This window comes from Schistocerca serialis, chromosome 6, assembly GCF_023864345.2.
Source record: "Schistocerca serialis cubense isolate TAMUIC-IGC-003099 chromosome 6, iqSchSeri2.2, whole genome shotgun sequence".
Taxonomy (NCBI): domain Eukaryota; kingdom Metazoa; phylum Arthropoda; class Insecta; order Orthoptera; family Acrididae; genus Schistocerca; species Schistocerca serialis.
Window position 1 is genome coordinate 596640639 of NC_064643.1, and position 20017 is coordinate 596660655.

The window sequence follows — 20017 nt, forward strand, 5'->3', positions numbered from 1 at the left end:
ACATTTAAACTTAAGAATTTGACTGAGTCAACTTCTTCTATACCTTGGTTGTTGTGTACAATCTTAATCTGCTCACATTTTGACTGTTTGGTTCTGAACTGCATCACATGAGTCTTAAATATGTTAAGATTCAACCCATTTAACTGAAACCAAGTTTCTAAGGTAGTGAGGGTACTGATCACAGATTTGGGAATTTTTTTCGAGTCCTGATCCTCAACTAAGACAGAAGTATCATCTGCAAACAGAACTGATGGGAAGCTGATATTTAATAGTAAGTCATTAATATAAAAGAGAAATAGGACTGGGCCTAATATAGAGCCTTGTGGAACACCCTGTGATATTTTTTCCAGTCAGAAAAATAATATGTGCCGTTTGAAGAAATGCTAACTCTTTGCTTTCTGTTCGATAAGTAGGATTTAAGCCATTGTAGGGCACTGCCGCTGATGCCATACTTTTCAAGTTTGTAAACAACCAATGCATGGTTTGCGGAATCAAATCCCTTTTGTGAGGTTGCAGAAAATTGCTGCCACCTTATTTCTCTTGTCTAATGATGTACTTATTTTCTCAATGTAACTGTTTACTCCATCGATGGTGTTTTTACCCTGCTGAAAACCAAATTGATTGTTTAGAATAACAGAATATTTTGCAATGAAGTTTTGGATTTGTGCAACAGCAAGTTATTCAAATATTTTAGATAGGCTGGGAGAATCGTGATAGGATGATAATTTCCCACGATCTCTCTTCATCCCTTCTTGAAAAGTGGTTTGACTTCAGCACATTTCAGTACCTCTGGGAAACAGCCCTCTTCAAAACATTGATTTATTATCTGATCTAGTGGGTTTTCAATTCTATTGTGTACCACTTTAATAACTTTGATGGGTATTCCATCCTAACCTGCAGATTTTTTGTTTCTTAATGTTAGAATAGCATTTTGTACATCCTCCACAGAAACTTTTGAGAAATTTATGAAGTTTTCAGAGTGTTTACCTAGGCCAAAGGGATTTACTTTGCTGTGATAATCTGTTACAAGTACATCAGACTTTGCTACATTTATAAAGAATTCATTAAAGTACTCTGGTCTTTGAGTTGGATTTACAATAGTATTTCCTTCAATGTCAACTTTTGGAATTTCTTGGTTACAGGCTTTAACACCTAACTCAGATTTAATGACTGACCACACAGCTTTTCTCTTATTTTTATGATTTAAAAGTAACCTGTTATTTGCCAGTTGTTTTGCTGCCTTGACAACTCTTTTAAATATGGTGTTATAGAGTCTAACATATTTAATGAAATCAATATCTATATTATATTTTAGTTCTCTGTGCAGTTGCCATTTCCTTACACTGGAAATTTTTATGCCCTGGGTAATCCATTTTACTGTATTTGTTATTTTACTGCTGCAGAGTCTAGGTGGAAATGTTTCATTTAAGTCTCCAAGAAAACTGTTTAGGAATTTCTCAAAGTTTTCGTCACTTGAGTTACAATAATCAAAGGTAATGTTTTATCTCTTAGCTTCTCACTAAATGTTAGCAAGTTTTCTTTGCTACAGTTCCTGCTCATATGGATTCTCATACATGAAATGTTCCTGTCTGTCTGTGGCAGCTCAGCTCAATGAACAATGCACAATGATCTGAAATACCTAGATCTAGACAAAATTTATACACATCTTCATATACATAATACTAATTATGTGCAATATGGAAAAATAAGTGAACAGGACGACCTAAATCCCGCCATGGAGGGCAAACAACTTGAAAGAGTACAGTGTGCAAAATTCCTGGGTATGCACATTGATGAGAAGATTAATTGGAAGGACCATGTGGTGAGCCTAGCACTAAAACTAAATTCAGCATGTTTTGTGCTTGGAATAATTTCAAGAGTTTGTAGCAATAACTGTACCAGATTAGTATATTTTGGCTATTTTCAGTCCATTGCATCCTATGGCATAGTATTCTGGGGAAAAACAAATTGTCGTCTAAATGAGATTTTCAAATTACAAAAACGTGCTATTCGGATAATGACCCACAGCCCACCTCAAACACATTGTAGGCCCCTTTTTAAAGCATTGAAAATTTTAACAATTCCATCAGTATACATTCTGAAATGTCTGTTGATGATCAAAAGAAATCAGGACAAAATGAAAACCAATACAGACTTCCATAATTACAATACACGGCAATGTAAAGATCTCCACATACAAGCTGTAACAAGGACCCGAAGCCAGAAACATGTATGTAATCAAGGCATCAAACTTTTTAATGCACTACCAAAACATATCAAAGAGCTGGAAAATGAGGATAAATTTAAAACTGCTATAAAACCACATGCTTGACAAATGCTATTACAGCATAAGTGAATATCTCTGCACAACTGTATAAAATATATGTTTAAGTTAATGTGACAAATGAAATTACATCAGTGCATAATAAATTATGTTATAAAAACACTTATTAGTTGTATATTGTATTAAACATAAGATAGATTAATATGAATTCAGCACGGATACAAATTTTGTAAAGATATTATATAGTTGTTAAAATGTACCCTGACAAATCCTATATCACAAATGTGATCATTGGGATGATAATAAATAAATAAATAGTTAGAACATTTTCAATGCATGTTGCTGATTACCTATTGTCTCTGGTAGATTCAAATAAATTCAATTTGAAACCATGTTTCTTTACTAAGCCAGTGAAACTTGAAGCGTGACTACTATTACATGTGATATCAATATTAAAATCAGCAGCTATTCCAACTTTTTTCTTTTTTCTCTGGAAAGGTCTTCTAGCATAATTTGAAGCTTAGATAAGAATAGTTCTGTTGTTGACGTCCCTGGAATTCTGTATATTGAGATTATTATAACATTTGCTAGTGAGTCCACTATTTCTACACAACAGCCCTCAAACACACATTCTTCATTTAAATTGTGGGAGTGACAAGTCGATAGTCAACAAGACACTGAGAGATTCTCTCTACGAGCGGGGTTCTTTGGAGGACACGATGAGTGTTCGTTTTCCCGCGTTAACGTATGTATCAAGTGTGTTTGTGCGGTACAATAGAGGTGGTCGTTCACAGTATAAATTCCACACAAGTGTTTTCCTTTATGTAGTGAAATTACCCCTACATAAGTGGTGACCCCGTAACTAAGCAGTGTGACAGTAGGCAAGTTTCTTGAGATATTTTCCGCGACGTCTCGTATCGACATGTCGTCTGCACAGAACCTCTTCCGTGACATCGACGGCGTCATCCAAAACATCAAAAAGGAGCTCGACACGATGCAGCAAAACCCTCAGTTCACAGTGCCACGGACACCTACATCTCAAACCGACTTCGCCCACGACGTTACGTTTCCAACCGCGCCGCGTGTGCCGGCGGGTCCCGCGCCGCAGCCACAGGACATTGCCTCGCACAACCAGCGTGCAGGACACGCCGATATCAGACCCAAAGTGCTCCCGTTTTCATCACCCGCGTCGGTACCGCTCCCACGAGTTTCGCACTTTCCATTCGCCAGTGATCGTGGGCCACCCGCGTTGCGGTTACAAATTCGACAACCACCTTTCGTTCCCGAGCGTCCCGAAATTTGGTTCGCTATTATGGAGAACATTTTCGTGCGGCAACAAATAGTCAACGATTTTGAACAGTTCACGTTAGTGATATGCAACCTGGACCAACGTGCATCGTCAGTGGTATCGGATATAATTATGCAACCCCCACCACAACAAGCCTACGCCACTCTCAAGACGGCTTTAATTTCGCGTTGTACAAAACCTGTGGATCAGCGGATATCACAGCTCCTGTACCACGAGAAACGCGGTGACAGGTCGCCTTCAGACTTTTACCGGCATTTACGTGCTATGGTGGACTCTTCCGTGTTCTCAGACACATTACTTTTGCACATATGGCAACAGCAGTTACCTCCGAAGGTGGGCTTAACCTTAATTGCTTACGAGGGCTGGCCATTAAGCGAGTTGCTGCAAGTAGCCGATAGAGCGCACTTCCTGTTCGACTCGCGCGCCACAGTGGCTGCCGCCGCAACCACCTCGGCCAATGACACCAGCCGAGCACGGCCGGAGCCGGTCGACGCGGTGCCTCCAGCTTGTGCTGGCAGACCGCATGACGAGCGCCGGACGTGACCGAAGATTTCCGATCTCTCCGGGCAGCCATCGATCAGCTGACCGCCCAGCTGCAGCGGCTAGAGCCATGCGACGTTGCGGCGGCTGACACACACACGCGTCATCGCCAGCTGACGCGACCGCCGCATCACGCAAACAACGGCACCGGTTATTGCTGGGTCCACCAGCGCTTCGTCGCGCAAGCTACGAAGTGTAAGACGCCGTGCTCGCACCCAAACACATCCCACGGCCTGCTTTAGGCGCAGCCGACCGTGACAACAAGCAACTGCGCCTAAACTCACAGACCCATGGAAGGGGAACACCCCCATTTCAGCACGAGCCTACGTTATGTGGATCGACTTCTCCCACAGCTGTAAGGTATGTTGCTTCACAAAGACTTTTCGTTCCTGATCACTCTACAGGATGGATGTTCTTGGTCGACACCGGCTCAGATGTCAGCACTCTGCCTGTAAATTTCTTCCCTTCAGACAAACGCACTGAAGAGACCAATTTGATAGCAGTCAACGACTCAGTCATCCACACATATGGACAGAAAACACTGCCAGTGGACATTGGGCTACCAGAAGAATGCAACTGGACCTTCGTTATGGCCGATATCAACCACCCTATACTAGGTGCTGATTTCCTGGCAAAACATGCATTGTCCGTGGATTTACACAAGTCACAACTCGTCCATTCTGTCAATGGATTTGTTATTCCGGGAATACAAGGACGTCCGACTTCTCATGCATGCCAAAGGGTAGATAACCTCAGTGCAACCACCTGGGAGGACACCATAGCAACGAAGGAAGCTGACCGGCACATGGCTCAAACGACATCAAAACAGTTAACGACACAACAACAGGCTCCTGCTGTTTCAACCACAAAGGCGACACCCAAACCACAACAGGGAACAAGAAAGAGAAGGGCGAAGCATGAGACGGTGCACCACATCCGTACAACTCCAGGCTCACCAGTCTCCTCATGTGTTCGCAGGCTTGCACCTGATCGCTTGCGGGAAACCAAGGCCATTTTCAACGAGATGCTACAGGAAGGAACTGTACAGCCATCCAACAGTCCGTGGTCCTCTCCTCTGCATCTCGCCCATAAAAAGAATGGGTCATGGCGCCCGTGCGGTGATTATCGAGCTTTGAACGCCCGAACTGTTCCAGACAGATACCCTGTGCCACATATACAGGATTTCACCCATTCACTGGCCGGGGCATCCATATTCAGTGTTTCGGATTGCCGTAAGGCTTATAATCAGATCCCAATGGCAGAGCAGGACATACCAAAGACTGCAGTGACAACCCCATTCCGGCTGTTTGAATTTTTGGTGATGCCATTTGGGCTGAAAAATGCGGCCCAGACATGGCAACGGTTCCTAGACAGCGTACTAAGAGGACTACCATATTGTTTCGCCTATTTAGACGATATTCTGGTGTTTTCGGAGAATGTTTCTGACCATCAGAAACACGTAAGCGAGGGGCAAAGCAGGCTTAGTGCTCATGGAATTACACTTAACAAGTACAAGTGCGTGTTTGGGGAACCCATTGTAACCTTCCTGTGTTATAAAGTGTCAGCTCAGGGCATTTTCCCACTGCCAGAGAAGCTGGAGTTGTTTCGTACCCTACCACGGCCTCAAACCTACCACGATCTCCGACGGTTCCTAGGGATGATAAATTTCTATCGTCGCCACCTCCCCGGAACAGCAGCAATCCAGATGCCACTGAACAATGCCTTGGCCGGACACAACAAAATTGGCAAGCGCCCATTCCCATGGACACCCGAGATGGACTCGGCTTTCAAGGCACTGCAAAACAGCCTTCACAACGCAGTGGGGCTTGCACACCCTGCACCAGGAGCTCAGCTAGCCATAGTAGTGGACGCAAGCCAAGTCGCAATCGGGGCAGCACTGCACCAGAGAGTGAAGGGTCATTGGCAGCCACTAAGTTTCTTCTCACAAAAACTACAGATGAGTCAAACTCGTTGGAGTGCATATGAAAGGGAACTCCTCGCAATGTATGAAAGCGTCAGGCACTTCCGCCCCTTAGTTGAGGGCAGGCAATTCACCATATACACCGACCACAAACCTCTTGTGGCAGCTTTCTATAAAGTCAGCGATTCATGTTCCCCCCGCCAGGCCCGTCATATAGAGTTTATATGCCAGTTTTCGACAGACGTGCATCACATCCATGGTGCCGAAAACATTGTGGCAGACTATTTCTCACGTAATAATGGGATAAGTCCAATGTTAGATTATTCCAAATTGGCAAGGGCTCAGGCTTCAGATACGCAGCTGCAATCCTTGTTGGTGGACCCGTCCACTGGCCTACGTTTACAACTTGTGGACGTCCCCTGCAGCCCATGTAAGGTATGGTGCGACACCTCCACGGTTAGACCACGCCCATACATCACCCCCCAGTTCCGACGAAAGGTATTCGACAGCATTCACAACCTGGCACACCCGGGAACCAATGCCTCAGTGAAATTAGTGACTGACTGTTTTGTGTGGCCTTCAATCAAGAAAGATACACGGGAGTGGGCCCGCAGCTGCTATCAGTGTCAATGTAGCAAAGTGGGACGCCATGTTCACACTCCAGTAGGACAATTCCCAAACCCAACGGCACGTTTTGGGCATGTACACATTGACTTGTTTGGACCCCTCCCCCCTTCAGAAGGTTACAGGTACTTGTTTACGGCAGTGGATCGTTGCACGCGGTGGGCAGAGGCTACACCAATCAGGGACATTTCTGCAGAGACTACTGCACGCGCATTCTATGAAACTTGGATGGCTCGTTTTGGGTGCCCATTTTTCGTTACCACCGACCAAGGACGCCAGTTCGAGTCAACGCTGTTCCAACAACTGTCAAAACTCTGCGGCTTCCAACGAAACCGTACTACTAGCTACCACCCGGCCAGCAATGGTTTGGTGGAAAGGTGGCACCGGACCTTAAAGGCTGCCCTGATGTGCCACGAGGACTCATGGACTCAAGCGTTGCCATTGGTTTTGTTGGGGTTATGGACCGCATTAAAAACAGACATCAATTGTTCCTCGGCAGAGTTGGTATACGGAGAACCACTCCAAGTTCCAGCAGAATTCCTTGCACCAGTTCCTCTCCCAGATGACACACAACTACCCCACCTCTTGCAACAAATGAGGAAGCAGGCAGAGACACTACGTGCAGCCCCGACGTCTCAGCACGGCACGCATCCAGTGTTCATACACAAGTCCCTCGATACTTGTTCCCACATCATGCTCCGCACAGACCTGGTACGTCATTCATTACAGCCACCGTACACTAGACCATACCAAGTGCTAGGATGGGACACACACACAATGGATATCCTCCTCCAGGAAAAGTCGACCAAAGTTTCCATTGAGCGAGTAAAACCCGCTTGGACAATGACAGCACCGACGACAGTCTCACAGACGACTTCAAACACAACTTGCAACGAACCCACACCTTCCGCAGAACCAGACAGCTGTGTCCCACACCAGGGGGCCTAATGCAGCAACAGAATCAGCAAGCAGCACCCACAGCCGCACTATCGGGCAGGCCGAGAGGTGAAGTTTAAGTACCCCACCATACCGGGTGCTCCGCACTTCAGGGGGGGGGGCTGTGTGGGAGTGACAAGTCGATAGTCGACAAGACACTGAGAGATTCTCTCTACGAGCGGGGTTCTTTGGAGGACACGATGAGTGTTCGTTTTCCCGCGTTAACGTATGTATCAAGTGTGTTTGTGCGGTACAATAAAGGTGGTCATTCACAGTATAAATTCCACAGAAGTGTTTTCCTTTATGTAGTGAAATTACCCCTACAAAATTATTAAAACAGTTTCTGGTCTCATAATTTATATCACTATGTAGACGTATACATGAGTCTCCACATGACTTTGTTCTCCAAAAGCTACTTGCTAATCTGAAGTTTTTTTGTTCAGAATTTTAATTGTGTCTTCAGTAAACCAGAGCTCATTTAAACAAACAACTTTAATATTTGCACATTCTGACAGAATGATTCCCAATTCATCTATTTTGGAGCTTTTATTGTTAGAAGCATCAGTGTTTAAGCCATTTATATTCCAGTGGATAACATACCTACTTTGACTATCACTTACGGGGTTTAGCCCTTTCAGACCCCTTGTCCATTTCAATGGACACTACTTATCGAGAGTAATATCTCATATCTGAGAGCACAGATGTTTTTAGGATTGCTTGTACGTCGCAATGGAAGTCTTGTGGTTCAATCTGATGGGCGATCCTGCCATCTAGTGGTGAAGTCACGAAGTATTTGGACGTTGTTTGAGACAAGATGGCCGCACAGAGGAAGCATGTAAAAGGTGGGTACATATTTAGACCAATTTTACGTGTTTAAAGGTTAGAGTTCCCCTTGTTTTTAAGTTTTATTTGTTTTAGTAAGGTTTTGGATACTTTCTATAGCAAAATTAGATACATGCTTCGGAAAATCACTGTATTATCGACGTTACAAAACTTATGTCCATTGAAATGGACATTTAGCCCCAATGGTTGTTTTTACATGTGTGCTTGTAATGTATCTCTGCTATATGAAAATAACTTCTGTGATGCAACTGCCCCTTTTTTGTAACGTAGGGGACGAAACTAATTTATTTTATGTTACCAAAGGTTCAGTAGATAAAATTCCAAGCATTTATGTACAATATTGCAGTAGTTGTATTTGATGTTATTGCTTCAGACTTGGTATTTACGTCTTGTTTCAACACTGTTCATGAAATTGCTTACATCTGACGTATTGATTTTCAGAATTTTATCATATGAGAGGGATGCTTCCCAAATACTGAATTTGCTGGTGTCACGTGAGGTTTCTGACTTAGAGCTCTCAGAAAATGATGAAAGTGGCCCTGATGATGCAGAATCTATTCCACAATGCACTAGACCTGGTATGTAATAATAAAACTATCAATCTCACCTGACTTTTATATATATTTTGACCTGGTTGTTGCTGTACTGCATTGTCATTTTTAGGTGCTGATGTAGTCACAAACTACGAAGAGGAACAACTGGAGGACGATAGTTGCAGCACAGAAGAAGATGACCAAAATCATACTTATGCACAGGACTCAAATGTTGAAGACTCTATTATTCCATACGAGTGGGTGTTTACTGAAAATAGTGATATTAGATGGAGAAGAAAATCGCCTCCACTCCAAAGCACACCTATAGGTGAAGACCAGTATTCAGTGCAGCCATCAGAGTGTGATATGACACCCATTGAATATTTTTCAGAGTACATTTCTCATGCTTGCTTAGAAAATATGGTTGAAAAAACCAACATGTATGCATTGCAACATGGGAAAACATTTACACCGACAAATGTAACGGAAATAAAGGCTTTCCTAGGACTTCATATAATAATGGGATGCTTGAAATACCCCAGAGTTAGAATGTATTGGGATTCAGCATTGCATTTAGATCTCTTTGTGGAAAGTATGTCAAGAGAGAGATTTTTCCAACTGAGATCAAATTTCCATGTAGTTGACAATTTGGCAAGACCAGAAAATTGCAAAGACAAATTTTACAAAGTGAGACCCATTTATGATTGTATTAGACGTAGATGTTTGGAACTACAGATTGAGGAAGAATTATGTGTTGACGAGCAAATGATTCCTTTCAAAGGTCATTTAGGAGTAAAGCAGTATTGTAAGGGAAAGCCTAAACCTTGGGGTCTAAAACTGTTTTTATTATGTGGAAGAAGTGGTCCGTGCTATGACTTTCTGTTGTACCAAGGAGATACTCCAGAAATCTCAAACACTTTTGTAGAAAAGTTTGGTTTAGGAGCATCTATTGTTCTAAAACTTGTTGAGAGAGTTAACAGGGAACATGCTTATTTATATTTTGATAATTTCTTCACACCATTCAACTTACTAGAAATATTAAAAATAAAAAATATATATGCAGCAGGAACAGCAAGACTATGTCGCATGCCAAATGTACCTTTCACCAGTGATAAGGATTTGAAAAAGAAAGGGCGTGGTTTTTCTGAAGAAGCGGTGAGCATGAATGAAGCAGTGATAATGTGTAAATGGTTTGACAACAGACCAGTAGTTCTGGCATCAAATTTTGTAGGATGTGGTAGTCAAGATGAAGTACAGCGCTGGGAAAAATCAAGAAAGACATATGTTTCTGTCTCACGGCCTGAAGTTGTACGTCGTTACAACCATGCTATGGGTGGTGTTGAAAAAATAGATATGTTAATTAGCCTGTATAGGATTTTTATTAAATCTAGAAAATGGACATTGAGAATGTTGTTCCACGCTGTAGATTTAGCGTGTGTGAACAGTTGGTTGGAATACAAAAGAAATACTGAATCACTCGGAGAGAAAGAGACAATGGATTTGCTTCATTTTAAGATGAGAATAGGAGAGGCTCTTGTAAAAATGGGCACTAGTACCAAAGTGAAACGTGGCAGACCCAGTAGTGATTTACAGGACATAAAAGCAAAAAGGGCAAGAACTGAGATTCGGAATGATCTTACTGGACATTTTCCTGAGTACCATGATAATACAGAAGCTTCAAGGTGTAAAATGCCTAGTTGTAAGAATAAAACTCATGTATTTTGTGAGAAATGTAATGTTCATCTATGTTTTGTCAAAGGAAGGAATTGTTTCAGAATGTTCCACAATGCAGGATGTAACAACCATTGATACTCTTTGTCCATTACAATGGACATTCTGTAAAATGTAAATAAAAATGTTTTCAGTGATTTTGTTGGATTTATTATGTTTTTTATACCCATTTTTACCTATTACAATGAATAGATATTTTTTTTCATGGCTGAGATTAATTTGGGTCTGAAAGGGTTAGCACATTTCATGCCAGATAATGATTTGGTTCTGTCTTTCTTCATGCTACACAATTTTTTTCACCCTCATCACTACTTATAAGTTTCCCTTATTTTTTATGATCTGGCAAGTATCTACAAACATCTTACTGAATATTTTTGAACCCAACCCATTCAGATGTAGACCATCTTTAGCAAGACACTTTGCACTTAGAAATTTGTTGGGATCTATGAAAAGTGGACTACAGCGATATGTCAATTATGAGGAGGTGCTTGACTATTGTACCCCATCCTTTAAACTCCCCATGTACATTATGCTTTCTGGACTGCTGGTAGCAGTTATTCCTTCCTTGATTTCATGAGGTTTTTTTACAGTCATCATTCACAAGGCTCAATGGTCTGCGTCCATTGGTATATGAGGAGTGCCTGGTCTCCATTTAGCAATGCTTGTTCCTTCATGTGTCCACTTCAAAAGTCGGTTTGGGCAGCTTTAGAAGGGCTGATATATCCCTGGGGGGATTTTGATCTCTATATGACGCTCAAATATATCTTGATGGCGTGGAGTGAACGATATTTGGACAGAGTGAGAGGAAAGACAGTCCATTCTGCAGTAGTGTTTGGTGCAGATGTATGTAAAGTTGCTCTTGAGAATGAAGTGTACGTTACATTAACTGTGCTTTGTGTGACTGGAAGTAGTTCCTACTGTACCATGACCGATCCTTCCTACACTGGTAACCTCGTGTCTGTCATAAAATACACAATAAAATGGCTACCCCATTAACTGAAGATAGACAAACTTTCAAGAACCAGCAATTAATGAGCAATGTAAGAATATAGCATGGAATGGTGTATTACATCACGACAGTGTGCCCATTGCGCAATGCAGTGCCCATCACACCTGACCTGGGTTAATGTGCAGTGTCGTTGTGCAAATACAGTCGTGAAAACCGAGAGCATTGACAATTCGCGCCTCTTACGTATGGACATTCACTGGCCTAACTATATCTCAAGAATGGTGGTCAACACTGACGCTGCTTTTGGACTTTAGAAAGCAATGCTGCCACAGACAGTGCTTTCAACCAACAACATAAACTTAGCGCCGCTTTCGTGTCTTCTGCAGCTTCTGAACCATAAATTGGATATAAGCAACTGCTTACCGTGTCATCACAACCAATAGTGTGCCATGAATAATCAGCAGCCACGTTGCCTACTACACTGAGCAATGCTACAATCATGTCTTCAGCCACGGCTCAGAGGTTCAGCCTGCACCACAAACTACAATAGTTTGACCAAGTCATCCTGGTTTGTAGTTTGTTGCAGTGAACAATTTTCGCAGAAACTAGAATTTTAGACGATAGTTCAAAATACGTTAACCTGCTCTCCCTTCTGACAGGACAGGCTGAACTAATCAGCGACCTTATCCTGTCACTGCCAGATGCAAACAAATACAGCGCAGAGACTTCCTCAAACACCAAACAACAGCTGAAAGACGCTATCTATGACCAGTATTTCCACGACAATGCGTACACAAAACTTTGGTATCGTCTGTATACAGCTACTGCTTATGCTGGATACGACCTTGTGGACACTACTGATCGTCAAGTTACCGACCGAGTTGCAGCTGGCGATGATCATACTCAAGTCCGCACTTCTAGAAAAATGACTTGCAGTAGCAGATCACATGTTCTTGGTTATATGTCACCAGCGACAGGTGGCCCCTCACATAGCACTGCACTGACAACGTCTTGCACACCACCAGGTCCCATTCAAGCCAGCTTGACACAACTTGAGGATGATGTCACACCTCACCGGCAACTGATAGCACGCCATAACACGACCAACTCGCCTGCATTGCAGAGCAACGAAGCACCTGCCATTACATCTGGCCCATGGACATTAATCCACCGGTCCCACTGTCAATTCGGACACACTGCTCACAAATGTGTTGTTCCCTGCAAGTTCCCAAACGATGGCGGTGGACCAAAGTAGACGCTTCATCCCACCTTATGAGGAAAATCGTCTACCCCACTCATGTATGGTGGAAAGCTCGTGTCGTCACCACAACAGCGATGCAAGGATGCCTCTTTGTGCCAGACCTCACTACTCAACAATACTTTTTAGTGGACATGGGCTTCAAAATCAGCTCTTTACCACACAGCAGCACATCAAGCTTTGAACTGACATCAGCACTCCTACTTCACTTGGCAAACACCTTGGAGAGACCAGTCCACAGCACTACTACTTGCACCATACCCCTTGTGACAAACCTTCAATGCACCTGTGCATTTTATGTGACACACATCAGTGAACTAATCATTGGCATGGACTTTCTACAGTTCTACCAGTTCTCGCCCAGTGTAATACACGTAGCACTGACACGCCATACTACTAAGCAGTGCATCGAGGGACTTTTTGCTATAAGCATGCCTACTGGGTGACATTCGCTCTCACGTCTCACCACCAAAGACTCTTCTTCCGGAACACTCCTTGAATGCGGATGATTGATAGATGATATTTTTGATACCCACCAATGGCACATCGACTACAACACACAAGCACAGGCACTATGCATCGACAAAACAGACCTCCAGCACTGCATTATGGAGACATAGGCAGCACTTCCATTGCTGCACGAACACTTACGTGTCCTATGCTCTCAACAGCTGGCTGCAGCACATGGGGAACTGCCTACCACCACACCCCCTATGCCCAGCCACGTTCCACACACAACAGTCACCTCACTGGAGCACACACCGATAATGCCCAACAACACTCACAACAAGGTAAGTACACTGCAGCACACAGTGTTTGTGAACAGTGAACCTGACTTACCTACCTCCTGCACTTGGACCCACGTGTGTGCAGTGAAAGATGGAACAGCACACTGAATATTGACCACTGGTGGTCCTGCAAATCGTCTCAAACCTAGCAGCTTGTGCCAATCAGACCCACATACTGCTAAAAACGAAATACAGGAACTTCTGCAAGTGGACATTGTCTGACTCTCAGACAGCGCATGGGCTTCACGCATTAAGTTCGTAGTTAAGAAAGATGGTTTAGTCTGACTCTGTGCAGGCTACAGGATACTCAACTCCAGAACTGTACATGATAGTTTACCTATAGCTAACATTCAAGACTTACACACTTGCTCGCTGGTGCAATAGTATTCATTGTTACCGATTGTAAGATATCGTATTTACAAATACTGTTGCAGCTGAAAACGGCGATCGCCACCTTATTTGGGCCGTACAAGGACCTCTGCCAGAGTCAGAAGGATGTCGATAGCTCCTATCCATGATCTACAGGACGTCACAATATGTGCAAATCATATCTGTGTGTCACATTACAGCCGAATTAGCTGTATGTGCATTCATTGAGCTATGGATTATCTACTTCAGCATACCTGAACTATTTACAACTCATTAGGACCACCAATTTGAATTGGCCCTCTTCAGCACCCTGTGCCACCTCTGCGAGATCACCCACACTTGGACTGCCACATATCAACAGCAAAGTAATGGCCTTGTCGAGAGGTGGCATAGGCCGTTAAGGTGGTCCTTATGTGCCACAGCATTTCCTGGGCTGAGGCACTCCCAAGGGTCCCGCTTGGCATTTGCTCAGCGTACAAGGATGTCTCAGGCAGAGGTGGTCTACACAGAGCCGATGGTCTTGCCTGCAGACTTTCCTAGCCTACGGCCGATAAAGATGAGATGGACTTGCCTACTCTAGTTTGTCATGTTAAGCAACATATCCGAAACATGCATGTCCTGCCACCGCCAGCTCATTTGACCCCAGAAGTATTTATACAAAAAGAACCTTGCCTCCTGCAACATTGTGATGTTGCGAGACGATGCTGTACGAGCAGCTCTACAGCCCATAATCAGGCCCACACAGGGTGCTCAAACATGGCCCACAGATATTCGACATTTTAGAGCGCAGCAAACCTATGACTGTCTCACTCACTCGATTTAAACCTGCTTGGGTGCTCCAGGATAACTCCACCTCAACCTACTGACAAGTCGACATCCTGGTCAACGAGAAAGACGATTAACATAGATTGCTCACGTCACCACCGTCCTCAGATTCGATGCGAGATGGGCAGGACTTTGACGAGTTTCCACTGCCACCTTCTCCATCCATCGCAACATCTGAGTTGTGTCAGACCCATTCCATAGCATCTGGTACAGTAGCACATGAAAAGCAGCAGCATGTCTTACAGCACCACGAGAAATGGCCTCCGACTTGATACGATCAGTCACGCACATCCAGTGTTATTAAAAAGGAAATTGGGCCTGAGTAGCGAAACGGACTGCGATTGGCTAGCGCAGTGACGTCACTATAGGAGCAAAGTGAGGCAGTGGCTGGCGCAGCGAGCGGCTCTCAAGCACAAATAACTGCTTATAACTGCAATAAGTTATCAGGAAATTGTTTAAAGCAGTCAATTTATCTGTTTAGCTGTTGGCAATTCATGGAGAGCACCACTGCCGGAATTTTCGTCTTTGTGTTGTTGCTTCTGCATTTTCAGTTTCATATCGAGGAAGCCAATGCAAATGAAAAACCTTGTTTTAAAATATTATTTGATAATTCCTAGTGAAAAATCGGCACAAGTGGTTTGGACAGGAGCGCATATTGTTTTCACTATATTTCTTTCTTTCGTAACACTTTCCAAATTGGTAAATTCATAAAAAATTAATTCAAAATGCGGCACATTATGTAGCCAAGCCCACCGCGAGATAGGACATCAATCCAGCTGATATGCCCCTCAACTAGCAAAAAATCTTGAGATATGACTAGATGGTGTTCCCAGTGCGTCGTCATATTTCTTTGCACAAAACACGTTGTACCCAGCCAGGTATCTGATTCCTCCTGAGAAGCAGTCAGGTCCCTCCCTGACAGCTGACTCTTCTGCTGTAAGTTGAAGACGAAAGTTAATATCTTGCAGTTCTCTTTCACCATCTACCGTTTCCAGTGCTTCACTCACGTCGGACAAAATTCCTCTGGACAGATGTGTCATCGAAAGTCGCAGTCAGCTGCTTCTACCGAAGTTTCATTTGATAAAGGAATATCGTGAGCATTGTGCCCGAATAGTAGCAGCCATAATCAATATTTAACTTCTGTTGGAGGGATTGCCGACCAGGGTGGACGAGCGTTTCTAGGCGCTACAGTCTGGAACCGCGCGACCGCTACGGTCGCAGGTTCGAATCCTGCCTCGGGCATGGGTGTGTGTGATGTCCTTAGGTTAGTTAGGTTTTAGTAGTTCTAAGTTCTAGAGGACTGATAACCTCAGAAGTTAGGTCCCATAGTGCTCAGAGCCATTTGAACCAATTTTTCTGTTGGAGGACGATTCAAGTGGCAATGACAAGTCGTCTTAAGTGTGAGAAGATATTTTCCAGTCCATCTTGGTTCTATCATGCAGTTTGAATACATTATATCTGCAGTGGCTGAAGGTCTGAAGACAGTCCAAATAACGAGCGAACAGTTGTCATTATGTCTTTCTGAAATGGGAGCAAACGATTTGTACTGTTTACGAGCATTTTTTCGCCACACGTGCAGCGTTCCCTTAATATTTATTCCTGAACATTTTTGTGCATCCCGTAACCACAGGATAACGTGCTCTTGTCATTGAATCTGCGAGCATTGAGGGTGTCAAATGTCTCATTTACAAGTTAAGAAAACTTCTCTTCTTTGGGCACAGGTACTTAGTGGGTTCAGCCGTGATACTCTAAAATAGTTACATTACTAAATAAACACTTTGAAGTTCTCTGCCCTTCACAGTGAGGTGAATCTGTGACAGTTTAGTACTCAACTTTGTTTCATTAGTATCTATTCCGAGCAGTCTTCCTACAACAGATTTATTAACAATTTTCCCACCTGGAAGCCTTATTCCATCATCTAGAATGTGGTTCCTCTTTAATTTAAACAAATGTAGAATATCTAAGAACACCCAGATGTTTTGTTTTCATACTGCGGATTTGGAAAGCAGGAATTTGTATCTGTTACATTAAAACCCTTACACACAATTCGATTTCTTGCCCCGAGGTCGCACACCGCCGCAACAATATTGTAGCCAACATCCTGTATGGCGCACATGGTAGTGTTTAACCGATCACCTTTTATCTGTGAGACAAAATCATAGTAGGCTGGCTGCCTCCACACTGAAAAAAAAACACATCTCAGAACAAGTAACAGTGCAGTCCTACAACACGATCTTCAACAGAATCGTATGAAACACTGCTGTCTACAGTCACTTCGTCGAATGAGAGCACACATATACATTCAGCTTTTGACAATAATGAACTTTAATTAGCTGCAAAACATCTGAAAGCGCACCAGGAAACAATGTGTTGATCGTCCTGGAAATGGAAAACCAACCTGATTTCTTAAAAATAAGTAATGCTTCACTGGTACAGCACTAAGAATAACTCCTTTGTAAGTATCTTCTCTTTGCCATTTCACTTGTTCATTTCTATTCAGCAAGTAGTTTATCTGCATTCTTGAAAACAGTTTGCCCGATAATTATCACTGTCTTCTGCACTCACATCTTTTGATACTTGTGCCGATTTTTTATTTTCTCAACACAAGCTTTCACTTTTATTTTCATGCAGTTCTCATTATACCTCGGTTTTGCACATATAGCTCTCAGACTGTGGTTCCTATATTCTTATTCGTGTTGGGTCTACTAAGTTCATTGATTTGCTTACTGTCAATCTGACATTCATCTGTAGCTGTTGTCCAGCATTTTAATTTTTATAAACACATTAGCGAGGTGCTCAACTGCACTTTGCATTGTCTTCCTTGCCTGCTATCTTTCTGTCCTATTTAGAAAAACTGCATCACTGCACTTGAATTACCACTATACTGGGAACACTTGCTGATATATTTACAGTAATTTGGTTTAAGTACTTTCAAAGGTGGTAGATAAAAACTTTTGCTTGTAAGTCATGGATGTAATCATCAAGTGTGAAATGCAACAAACACACTGTTGATGTCATAACACTGAAGCAATGTTTTTGGTGGCACTTTGTTATCCAGACTTCCTGCAATGACAGTCTTTTGGGATCGAATGATAAATTATACCCAAGTCTTGTCTTCCAACTGTGCGATAGGCACGCCATTACATCACAGTCAAGCATTTTAAGGCAAAACTTGTATCAAGCATCGCAAAACATCACAAACTAAAGCAAACTACACAACTCTGTTATGAGCTGAATGGAGCTGCATGTCCCTATGTGCTCTTGTGATGTCGACCTACACAGAACGACAAAATGTTCAGCGATCAGCGCATGCTATTTGGGCTTCCCCTGCGTGCTTCTGCGCACACCAGCGTCCGCCAACTGCTGCTTTCCGCAGTACTCTGTAGTCCCAGCGGTGGTCTCTGTGGGGATATCGCATGGAGGTAAGAATAGAGGGAGACGCCGTGACGTCACAGCTGTGAAGCTATGTGAAGCCGAGGGTAGCCATCTCAGTTCGACCAAAACATTGCTGCTGTAAGCTTGTGTGCATGGGCTTGTCGCTCGCTTTTGGAAGGATTTTGCGCTATTATGGTGACTTGTGTGGTGTTCGGATGTATGAATCGTTCTGATTGTGATGCGAAATCGAAGGGAATAACATTTCGTGTGTAAGTTGTCTCGTTAAGTGTGATTTTACAACTTCATTGTGAATGAACGTGTGCTACCTCGGTACTTGTACTACAGCGTATTTTTCTCCTGTATGATTTTAGATTTCCTAAAAATGAAAGTCGGAAAGCTCTGTGGGAGAATGCCGTGAGGAGGAAGAATTGGCGTGCGTCTAAATGGAGCACTATATGTTCTCAGCATTTCCGAGAAGAGGACATAGACCGAACAGTAAGGCTCCGAGAAAATGCTGTACCATCAGTTTTCCCTACACACCCAAAACATTTGCAAAAGGTATGTTAATTCAAAGAATTAAATTCTTAGTTTTCAAGTTCACGTTTCAGTATAATACGTACGTATCGTCGATAATCGAAGTGTTGAGTAACTCACTTTGTCTTCATCATGTACCAAATTAAAAGCTAACACTACATTAACTGGCGTAAAGTATAGGCCTAAACAGGACACTGTGTAGATTTGCCATTCTATGTACGGTATTTCAGTAAATATTTATGGTAATGAACAGTGTTTCCCATTAGTGTAACGTAACTGAAATGTCCCAGTACGTATTACAAACAAGGTGTATTTATGGAGCTTTGGAGGTAGGGTATAGCTAACTTAGTTTTCAGTTTCTATTATTTAGTTTGTGATACACGTTTATTACTGAATTAACAAAATTGTATCGTTTACATTGAAGGTTAGCTATTCGTAATATTACATTGAAAACTATTTTTAATCAGAAAAAACACGGAATTTCGCCTTTACGAGATTTTATTTTAAACAAAAACTTTGAAACAACCAATCTGATGACGTTACATGCGTATATGGTGCAATTAGCAACCGTAATACACGCAGCGCTATAGCACACTGGCAATGTTTTGGTCAGAGTGTCATGGCAGCGAGCCACGCCCCCATGGCTTCAAAACGTAGTACGGCTGGGATACGTAGCGCCATCTCCCCTTATTCTTACCTCCATGGGATATCGACCTCTACGCAAGGTTCGAACATCTCTGGCCGGCACAGAGTGGACGATCTTTGCATAGACTGAGAAGAACTGTGTAGAGTTGCTCTTGAGAATAAAGTACACATTACGTTAACCACGTCGTGTATGATTGGAAGTAGTTCCTACTGTACTGTGAGCGATCCTTCCTACATTCCTAATGGGTTTGTTACTCAGGCGACACCCAATCACTAGTCCACGTTCGAAGCCACTGAGCTCTCCTGACTTCTCTACTGACAACGCAATACTCCCTGCGTCTTTTTATAATGGTAGGTCCACTTCTCGTGACATCTAGCGGTTATTATTCTGGGTTTCAACCCCCAGGACTGCTTTTCGACACAACGACAGGGGTACCAAAATTAAAAGGGCAGCACATGATACAGAAGCTGGCCCTGTTCTACTGCGGGTCAGCACCGTTTCACATAAAACGATTGATGCTGTATCATTGATAGCCAAATCATGGGCGTAATT

General features: G+C 43.0%; 1 protein-coding gene and 1 long non-coding RNA gene across 2 annotated transcripts in view; one reads left to right on the plus strand and one right to left on the minus strand.

Annotated features, from left to right (window-relative positions):
* LOC126484371 (tubulin beta chain) overlaps nucleotides 1-20017 on the minus strand; it is a 79685-nt gene that overhangs the window by 43493 nt on the left and 16175 nt on the right. The window lies entirely within an intron of this gene.
* On the plus strand, nucleotides 1709-9831 carry LOC126484372 (uncharacterized). Its single transcript, XR_007587843.1, has 3 exons — nucleotides 1709-1822; nucleotides 8899-9035; nucleotides 9121-9831. It is a non-coding gene; the product is annotated as an uncharacterized LOC126484372 (long non-coding RNA).